Here is an 11,351-nt window from a genome sequence, read left to right on the forward strand (position 1 = left end):
ATCACGAAAACAGCAAATGTCCACTCCATTCATATGCAAATCCGTTTGATTCATACACCGGCTTGTCTGGCTATCATGTTTTTATTTTAACCTGCCCTTCTATTATCTACACTGAAATAATATAATTTCAGTAGTTCTGTTATGATTATTTTGTTCAATCTCGCAAAGCTCATTAGTACACCCTTGTGGTTGAATATATATGTATCTATTGTAGGTCCTTGGATACAACGATGAATAATGTGGAGCAAATAAATACAATCAAAGGATACCTTACAATAATGAACACCTTGTGAAACAGCTGTGAAAACCAACCTGGCAATATTTAAGAATTTAATACATAACCTTTCAGAATTTTTGGTACAATTGTGTCATTCATTTATTTTCACAGATTTTTTTGTGCACTCACATGGCAATCATTGACTAAAATACTGAATTCTGGTGTTTGGAATATAAAGGAGGTGGTCACTTGTTCTCAACAGGCAGCCAGTCTCAGAAGGGGGACTTGAAGAGGGAGACTGCAAAGTCCAGGCACTGCTGATCTCTTTGTTCTGAGTGTTTGCAGTGCTAGTGATTTTAGTTATCTATGTATCTCACATATTATGTGCCCGGTATGATAGAGCAAGAAAAGTTTCTTAGCAGATAATGACAATAACAGTTGTTGTAGATGTAATGAAAAGTTGCTGGAGGGTGGTTGGTAATGGAGGACATCAGGTACAATAATAACGTCTGGGTGTTGGGTGTTGTGCAGGTCCTAGCTCCTGGAGAACAGGAGCAGTTAAAGCGAACAGGATAGGAGACAAAGACATAAACAAGCAAACACACAGGTTACACTTTATTGTGAGAAAATTTGATGGATTAGTGCAGTGTTATAAATGGGAGATATGTACTTTTCAACACTTTTGGAAGCTATAGCCTACCTCAAGCTGGTCCCCTTCCGACTCAGAATCAGACTGAACTGAACTCACTGGTTCTGGTGGAGGGGATACCTCCTGGGGGGTAGGTGAGGAGGTGGCCTTGCTAGTCTTGTCCTTGATGGGTATCATACAAAACAAATATCTATTTTTGGTTCCAAGCACCCTTTTTAATGGGTTAGAGAAGGGAATTTAGAGTTAAGCACGTACTCTTTCTTTACTGACATTAATGGGCAATGCCTCCATCCACTTGGTAAAGTGATCGGTCGCCGTCAGACACTAACTGTTGCCATTCCTGGATTTCTTGAAGGGTCCGATGAGGTCCACTTAAAAGTGATAGAGAAGATTACTTTATTCTTACCCGTATCTGTGTCATACATGCAGATTTTCATATTTGTAAGGATAATGACACACACAATAATATTGAACTCTGCTGTGGTCAAATAAAGAAACTTATCAGGGCAAAATTTGAATTGGGACACTAACCGATCATGTGCCATAGTGAAACAACATTGATGGGCTTCAACTCCGGCGCTACAGTCTTCGCCCTCTCAAACTTCTGTCAGGCTAGACATGGTACTGACCTTTTAAGCAAGAAGTGACAAATTGAAATATTGTGTTATCTCCGACATGACATTCATTGAAATCATAATTTCAGATATAATAGAATGTGATTGATAAACAAAAGGTCATTTCACTTGCCCAGCTGTCCACCTCCTTGACAATTCCACGTCAGAAGAAGCGTAGGTTGATTTTGCCAATCATCCACTTCACTCCGAAATGGCCAGCATGCATCTCGGTCAGCACGGCCTCCTTGATAAAAATCACCCTCCTGTGTGGCTGGCCATCCTTCCCCCGTAGGTAGATAATCAAATCAAATTTTATTAGTCACATGCGCCGAATACAACAGGCAGTGAAATGCTTACGGGCCCCTAACAAACAGAGCAGTTAAAAAAAATATGGATAAGAATAAGAGATAAAAGTAACAAGTAATTAAAGAGCAGCAGTAAAAAATAATACATACAGGGGGGTGCCGGTACAGAGTCAATGTGCGGGGGCACCGGTTAGTTGAGGTAGTATGTACATGTAGATAGTTATTTAAAGTGACTATGCATAGATGACAACAGAGGTGTGGCGAGGGGAGGGGCAATTCTTATAGTCTGGGTAGCCATTTGACTAGATGTTCAAGAGTCTTATGGCTTGTGGGTAGAAGCTGTTTAGAAGCCTCTTGGACCTAGACTTGGCACTCCGGTACCGCATGCCGTGTGGTAGCAGGGAGAACAGTCTATGACTAGGGTGGCAGGAGACTTTGACAATTTTTAGGACCTTCCTGACACTGCCTAGTATAGAGGTCCTGGATGGCAGGAAGCTTGGCCCCAGTGATGTAATGGGCCGTTCGCACTACCTGTAGTGCCTTGCAGTCGGAGCCCGAGCAGTTGCCATAGCAGGCAGTTATGCAACCAGTCAGGATGCTCTCGATGGTGCAGCTGTAGAACCTTTTGAGGATCTGAGGACCCATGCCAAATCTTTTCAGTCTCCTGAAGGGGACTAGGTTTTGTCGCACCCGCTTCACGACTGTCATGGTGTGCTTGTACCATGTTAGTTTGTTGGTGGACACCAAGGAACTTGAAGCTCTCAAACTTCACTGCAGCCCCGTCGATGAGAATGGGGGCGTGCTCGGTCCTCTTTTTCCTGTAGTCCACAATCATCTCCTTTATCTTGATCACATTGAGGGAGGTTGTTGATTGATTGCCTAACAAGTTGGAAGAGTTGTTGAAATACGCAAGTCTAAGTACATTTGCAACGCTGTCTTTCTCTCTGTTTCTCTCTCCCCATCTCTCTCTGTCTGTCTTCCGCTCTCATCCCACCTCTCTCTTTCATCCATTCTTTCTTACACACCCCCTAGGTTTCTTCCCCCCTAGCGAAGACACCTAGTTGAGAGCATTTTGGAATTACCGTTATTGCTTACACCTATCCATTTGATTGATCAGGTTTAACTTATATGACAGACATAACTATTAGAGTGAAGGCTGCTGAGGGGAGGACGGTTCATAATAATGGCTGGAATGGAGTCAATTGAATGGTATCAACCACGTGTTTGATACCATTGAATTTACTCCATATTATGAGCCATCCTCCCCTCAGCAGCCTCCACTGAGCGATATATGCATAGCTAGCAACTAGCTAACGTTAGATGGAAAATGGCTGTACATAGCTAAATCCGTCCAGTTATCTGCTTAACGTTACCCTGAATTGTGAATTTCTCAGATTATTACGCCTCTTGTCGAGATCAGTGATGTCTTCATAGTAATATTCCTTCGCCTGGTTGGAAAGAAAAACGAAAATCTCCTCGAGGGATGCCATTGAAGTGCAAGCTAATATTACATACAAACAGAAAGCTCCATCAACAGTTAGTCGTTTGCTTGCTAGCTAGCTAACGTTAGCTAAACACAACTGTCTGGCTAGCTAGCTGGCTAGCTAACTAGGCAGGCTGAGGTATATAAGTACAATAGCTAGCAACGTCAATCTAAAAACAGTTTAGATTATTTATTCCTATTTGTATTTATATAAAGACAAATACATGGTAAAGAAAGTGTTCTCTTTCCAGTCTATTCTGTCTTCTGAAGCAGCAGGTAGTCACAGGCTGTCACCGTCAAAAATACCGTCCTTTTTTTTTTTTTTTTATTATTATTTTTTTTTTTGATGTGTTGGTTCATTACCTAATCCGATCAGACTGTTGCAAGCTCTAGCAACAGCCCTAGCAACTCATAGAATTCCATTGTGACGTAGAGGGGACACTATTTGGCATGAAAGGCTCGTTATATTTGCAAATTAATATTAAATTTGCAAGCCTATAATTGTAACTTTGTAAGCCACATGTTCTTCACCAGCATCACATGTTCACTCCCAGGTTCATGGTTTGAAAGAGGTGTGTAATTCCAGTGCAGATTGTGCGCAGATTGTGCAGATTATTACGGGTCTCGTCCTGTGTGTTAATCATTGTGCGAGTGTTATTTATTCGAGGTACTCCTCTCTCTTTTGTTTGGGTTTCAACCCTGTGTTTTTGTTACATGTTTGTTTGGTCTTCGTCCCCGTGCCTTTACACGGGACGCTGTAATTTGGGTACAATAAATAAAAAAAATACGCATTCCTGCGCTTGTCTCCCGAATAATTTATGCCAACGTGACAAGACATATGCTTTATATGCTTACCTGGGAGAAAAGTTATTATTCTCAGGATGGAACATTTGTAAAATACAGGGAAAATATTCAACCCAAATCTGTAGCTTAATCTTTAGATGATTGGGGCTGCTGGTGAACCATTATGTGCAGCCATAATCAAAGTGACACTGGACTAGCACACTTGCCACAGTCTTTAGGGTGTCTATAGCTATAGGTTTCCATTCAATTGGTGACAGATTTTCATGTGAATATTCTAAAATCAGCATATAAACAATATTTGCATTTCAGGATTTCCTTTAGGAAAATTTGACTCCAGACAATGTGACCGGCAGGAAGTTTACCGGACAGATCCGACATGGTGCAGCCAGCGCCATCAATAAACGAGGAACATTGGCTAAATGAACCACATTTGCGTGCCTTTAAAAACAGCCTATAAAAAAATGACAAAAACACTATTTATTGTGCTTCGATGTGTAGCATATGCAAAACATTATTGCATATTTTTTTTTATTGGTTTTTAGAATACTATCATAAAACAATAGTTGTCCACTTGCAATTCTTGTTTTAGGATAGTATTGTAAAAATCTATGAAAAAATATGCTATAAAGCTGTCTGAGATTTGAGCACTAAATGCATAGGCCTATATATATGGCCTATTTAAAGGAAGAGAAGCTTAGGCCTGTTCCCAGAGAGATCGCGAGAGAGTGATAGTGATATGCCAGCTGGCCTGCTATGACACCGACATGCATTTCTTTATGTCAGATGGCTACTGCGTCTGCTGTACAGATATAGACTTACAGAAAGAGGTTCATTTTCTATCAGAATATTTTGTATAAAGAGAAGCATTATATTGTTAGATTATTGGAGTAACTCTGGTAGGCCTGAAACCTTCTTCCACACCTCAAGTTCAACTGATGTGCACTACCTTCACATCATACTGTAGGCTTGCAGTAGATAAAGCTTAATAATAGCCACACCACACCAATCCTTCACAAAAGTTTCGAAACTTTATTAGGGTAATATCAAAAGTAAGTTGAGCTATTGTTTATAGGGAATATAGGAACAGGCTATTATATTGCGGCAAACACAGCATTAGAGTTGGAACTTAATTTGGCCAAAGAAAATGGCTCAACAGAATGAAATATGGTTTAAACCTTCGAAAAAGTTCTGAACAGGCTATATTTCAGCAATTACCAACAAAGGCAAGTGTCTACCCTACCCAACAAATGACAGAAATAGAGCTACTTATAACCTCTGTTAAACTAAACACGGAGCACACAATTAAAAGACAGATCAAATTTAATTTAGCCAATGAAAATGTCTCAACAGAATTCAACAAAACAGGTGTTGCATATTTAAAAATCTGGTTTCGATTTATAAATACGGTTACAATAACCATGATTTACAATAATAAAAATGATAAAACAAATAAATAAATGTAAGTTCCAAAATGGAATCCTACCTGAATTGGGAGTTGCACAGTAGCCTGCATTTGACAATGCCAATGTTCTTCTCATCTTCCACTACAATATTAAAACATATTTGTATTGTATTTATTATGGATCCCTATTAGCTGCTGCCAAGGCTGCATCTACTCTTCCTGGTGTTCGGCAAAATTAAGGCAGTTATACAATTTAAAAAATATTACAATACATTCATAACAGATTTCACAACACACTAAGTGTGTGCCCACAGGCCCCTACTCCACTACCACATATCTACAACACAAAATCCATGTGTACGTGTGTGTATAGTGCGTATTTTATCATGTGTGTATTCATGTGTCTGTGCCTATGTTTGTGTTGCTTCACAATCCCCGCTATTCCTTAAGGTGTATTCTTATCAGTACCTGATGTGGAATAGAGTTCCATGTAGTCATGGTTCTATGTAGTACTGTGCACCTCCCATAGTCTGTTCTGGACTTGCGGACTGTGAAGAGACCTCTGGTGGCATGTCTTGTGGGGTATGCATGGGTGTCTGAGCTATGTACTAGTTGTTTAAACAGACAGCTCGGTGCTTTCAACATGTCAACACCGCTCACAAATGCAAGTAGTGATGAAGTCAATCTCTCCTCCACTTTGAGCCAGCATATTATTAATGTTTGCTCTAAGTCCATCTTTGTGGCACCTGACCACACGACTGAACAGTAGTCCAGATGCCACAAAACTAGAGCCTGTAGGACTTGCCTTGTTGATAGTGAAGGTAGAGCAGCGCTTTATTATGGACAGACTTCTCCCCATCTTAGCTACTGTTGTATCAATATGTTTTGACCATGACAATTTACAATCCAGGGTTACTCCAAGCAATTTAGTCACCTCAACTTGCTAAATTTCCACATTATTTATCACAAGATTTAGTTGTGGTTTAGAGTTTAGTGAAGGATTTGTCCCAAATACAATGCTTTTAGTTTTTGAAATATTTATGACTAACTTATTCCTTGCCACCTATTTTGAAACTAACTGCATCTCTTTGTTAAGTGTTGCAGTAATTTCAGTCGCTGTAGTAGCTGACGTGGATAGTGTTGATTCATCCTTACTGTAAAATAGCATTGTGTCTGGTCAAACACAATTTTAATCTGGTCAATCACCATTTTTTAATTCCCCTTGTAAGCTTTTCACTATAGGCATACTCTTTTCCTTTAACTTTTGTTTTACTTCAATGAAAATGGCCTCCATCGTCGCAATCCAAGTTATCCTATAATAATGTGGCCACATATGCACCCTCCCTCCCGGAAGGCCAAGTTATTTAAAAAAGAATGTGCTCTGTCTCCTCTCCAATCCCAGCGACTATTCCTCGCGCACCTAGAACCTATCGCTTCAATATAGCTTAAATATTTACGATTTAACTTTTAAAATGTATTACATTTTATATGTGGTATAAACACAACCAATCACAATGTTTTAATCTGATTAGGCTACTCCAAAACATACGTACCTTAATCCAAAATAGCAGAGTGGGAACATTCGCTATACCTATGCAGAGTGGAAACATTGGAACAGAGTGGGAACATTCGCTATACCTATGCAACTTTTTTGTGACAAAACTATCAGTAGGCCTAGAGTTGAAAATGCATTGGAGACCCATTTAAGTTGTATATTTTATTCGGTACACTCTTGAAAAAAAGTGACCCTCCCCTATATCCAAAATAATAATTAAAACCTAAAACTTTTTTTTTTTTCAAGAGTTCAGGGAGAGTTTAGTTAAAATATACTGAACAAAAATAGAAACGCAACATGCTACAATTTCAACGACTTTATTGAGTTACAGTTCATATAATGAAATTAGTCACGCATGTGTGTAGAAACGGACCAAGGCGCAGCGTGAGTATCGTTCCACATCTTTATTATATTGTGAAACTTAGCCAAACAAACAAACAAACAAACAAACAAACTATAAACAAACCACGACGACAGAGGTGCAACATGCACTAACTCAAAATAATCTCCCACAAACACAGGTGAGAAAAACAACTACTTAAATACGATCTCCAATTAGAGACAACGATGACCAGCTGCCAATTGGGAATCATACAAAAACCCCAACATAGAAAAAATAAACTAGAGCACAACATAGAAAAAATAAACTAGATAAACCCCCAGTCACGCCTGACCTACTCTACCATAGAAAATAAGAGCACTCTATGGTCAGGACGTGACACACTTGAAATAAATAAATGAGGCCCTAATCTATGGATTTCACATGACTGGGGCAGGGGCGCAGCCATGGGTGGGCCTGGCTCCCCAGTATGTGGGCCTATGCCCTCCCAGGCCCACCCATGGCTGCGCCCCTGCCACAGTCATGTGAAATTATCTAAAACTATGCTTATGGTAGAGAAATTAACATTAAATTATCTAGCAACAGCTATGGTGGACATTCCTGCAGTCAGCATGCCAATTACATGCTCCCTCAAAAATTTTGAAATCTGTGGCATTGTGTTGTGTAACAAAACTGCACATTTTAGGTTGGCCTTTTATTGTCCCCATCACAATTTGCACTTGTGTAATGATCATGCTGTTTAATCAGCTTCTTGGTATTCCACACCTGAAAGGTGGATGGATTCTCTTGGCAAAGGAGAAATGCTCACTAACAGGCATGTAAACAAATTTGTGCACAATATTTGAGAGAAATAAGGTTTTTGTGCGAATGGAACATTTCTGGGATCTTTTATTTCTGCTCATAAAACATGGGACCAACACTTTACATGTTGCGTTTATATTTTTGCTCAGTATATATTTTACTGGAGGGCCATGCATTTTCATTTCAGAGAGGTCCGATTTTCTTATTATAAATAACATTCACTCCCCTATGCCGGGCATAGGGGAGTGAATTTCGCCACAAATTTGCCACGTTTTTGCCGTCCTAGATGAATGTTCATGATCGGGGTGAAATCCTATGAACTTGGTCTACGATCAGTATGTCGGGACTCGGGTAGTTTGAGCGGGTCAAGGACTCGATGACCGATGATGGCTGTTCCGTTCTCCAGACCCCTGTCGGATGTCCCAATAATTTTCTGACATGTCAGAATTTGTGGTCGTGCATCTTGTAGTTTGAGCATGAGCAGTGCTATGATGGAATTAGACAAGGACTACTACCAAAAGCCAATGAGAGATGAGTGAGACCAAAAACAATGTGAGACCAAAACAATGATGGCGAAGAGGAAAGCAACAACAACACGCACGTTGTCACTAGTTACCTCAGCCACAAAGTAAAGATTGGCTACAGTGCCTTGCGAAAGTATTCGGCCCCCTTGAACTTTTTGACCTTTTGCCACATTTCAGGCGTCAAACATAAAGATATAAAACTGTATTTTTTGTGAAGAATCAACAACAAGTGGGACACAATCATGAAGTGGAACCAAATTTATTGGATATTTCAAACTTTTTTAACAAATAAAAAACGGAAAAATTGGGCGTGCAAATTTATTCAGCCCCTTTACTTTCAGTGCAGCAAACTCTCCAGAAGTTCAGTGAGGATCTCTGAATGATCCAATGTTGACCTAAATGACTAATGATGATAAATAGAATCCACCTGTGTGTAATCAAGTCTCCGTATAAATGCACCTGCTCTGTGATAGTCTCAGAGGTCCGTTTAAAGCGCAGAGAGCATCATGAAGAACAAGGAACACACCAGGCAGGTCTGAGATACTGTTGTGGTGAAGTTTAAAGCCGGATTTGGATACAAAAAGATTTCCCAAGCTTTAAACATCCCAAGGAGCACTGTGCAAGCGATAATATTGAAATGGAAGGAGTATCAGACCACTGCAAATCTACGAAGACCCAGCCGTCCCTCTAAACTTTCAGCTCATACAAGGAGAAGACTGATCAGAGATGCAGCCAAGAGGCCCATGATCACTCTGGATGAACTGCAGAGATCTACAGCTGAGGTGGGAGACTCTGTCCATAGGACAACAATCAGTCGTATACTGCACAAATCTGGCCTTTATGGAAGAGTGGCAAGAAGAAAGCCCTTTCTTAAAGATATCCATAAAAAGTGTCGTTTAAAGTTTGCCACTAGCCAACTGGGAGACACACCAAACATGTGGAAGAAGGTGCTCTGGTCAGACGAAACCAAAATCGAACTTTTTGGCAACAATGCAAAACGTTATGTTTGGCGTAAAAGCAACACAGCTCATCACCCTGATCATACCATCCCCACTGTCAAACATGGTGGTGGCAGCATCATGGTTTGGGCCTGCTTTTCTTCAGCAGGGGCAGGGAAGATGGTTAAAATTGATGGGAAGATGGATGGAGCCAAATACAGGACCATTCTGGAAGAAAACCTGATGGAGTCTGCAAAAGACCTGAGACTGGGACGGAGATTTGTCTTCCAACAAGACAATGATCCAAAACATAAAGCAAAATCTACAATGGAATGGTTCACAAATAAACATATCCAGGTGTTAGAATGGCCAAGTCAAAGTCCAGACCTGAATCCAATCGAGAATCTGTGGAAAGAACTGAAAACTGCTGTTCACAAACACTCTCCATCCATCCAACCTCACTGAGCTCGAGCTGTTTTGCAAGGAGGAATGGGCAAAAATGTCAGTCTCTCGATGTGCAAAACTGATAGAGACATACCCCAAGCGACTTACAGCTGTAATCGCAGCAAAAGGTGGCGCTACAAAGTATTAACTTAAGGGGGCTGAATAATTTTGCACGGCCAATTTTTCAGTTTTTTATTTGTTAAAAAAGTTTGAAATATCCAATTAATTTCGTTCCACTTCATAATTGTGTCCCACTTGTTGTTGATTCTTCACAAAACATTACAGTTTTATATCTTTATGTTTGAAGCCTGAAATGTGGCAAAAGGTCGAAAAGTTCAAGGGGGCCGAATACTTTCGCAAGGCACTGTATATCACAAAAATGTATGGAAACAAAAATGAATTTTGTTGGTCTTCATTTAAGGTTAGGTATAAGGTTATTAGTGTAGCTAATTAATGCAGCTGCCTTTTTAACATTAAAAGTTTTCACCTCCAATTCCCTCTGTAGAATGTAAGTCATATTGTCCTTGTCTGCCCAACCATTTGCAGATCCATGTTCTGTGCCTATGTCTCTTTTTTTAATGTTTCTGCACATAATCAAATCAAATGTTATTTGTCACAAGCAGTGAATACAACAGGTGTAGTAAACGTTACTTACGACCCCTTAACCAACAATGCAAAGTTTTTAAAAAGTAATTAAGAAAAATGTGCTAAATTAAAGGAAAAATAGTAACAAAATAAATGAACAATAACGAGGGTGTATGCAATGGATACCGGAACCGAGTCAATGTACAGGTTAGTCGAGGTAATTGAGGTAATATGTACATGTATGTATGGGTAAGGTGATTATGCATAGATAATAAACAGACAGTAGCAGCAGCATATGTGAAGAGTGTGAAGGAATGTAAAGGGGGGGGTGTGTGTGTGTGTGTGTGTGTGTGTGTGTGTGTGTGTGTGTGTGTGTGTGTGTGTGTGTGTGTGTGTGTGTGTGTGTGTGTGTGTGTGTGTGTGTGTGTGTGTGTGTGTGTGTGTGTGGTTTGTGTGTTTTGGAGTGTTAGCGTAGTATGAGAGTGTGTGGTTAGAGTCCAGTGAGTGTATATCGAGCCTGTCCAAGAGTCAGTACAAAAATAATAATAAATCATTTTAAAATAAGGGGTAAATGCAAATAGTCAGTGTAGGTTGAAACACTACAACATAAAAAAAATACATAAAATCATGTTTGTTGGTATATAGACATATCCTCGTTTTTCCTTCTGGAGCACCACAAGGCCAGTTATA

At 39.9% G+C, this 11,351-nt stretch overlaps 1 long non-coding RNA gene across 2 annotated transcripts; it reads right to left on the reverse strand.

Annotated features, from left to right (window-relative positions):
* Nucleotides 1-240: 240 nt before the first annotated feature.
* On the reverse strand, nt 241-4,044 carry LOC106590034 (uncharacterized). Of its 2 annotated transcripts, XR_001324997.3 has the most exons (5): nt 3,159-4,044; nt 1,398-1,760; nt 1,122-1,237; nt 918-1,028; nt 241-758 (listed from the first exon to the last, which is right to left on the reverse strand). It is a non-coding gene; the product is annotated as an uncharacterized LOC106590034 (long non-coding RNA). The 2 variants fall into 2 exon arrangements; XR_014383064.1 differs by having other exon boundaries at nt 247-758; nt 1,398-3,829.
* Between the last annotated feature and the right edge of the window lie 7,307 nt (nt 4,045-11,351).

The sequence above is a fragment of the Salmo salar genome, chromosome 29, assembly GCF_965601325.2.
Source record: "Salmo salar chromosome 29, fSalSal1, whole genome shotgun sequence".
NCBI classification, from domain to species: Eukaryota; Metazoa; Chordata; class Actinopteri; order Salmoniformes; family Salmonidae; genus Salmo; species Salmo salar.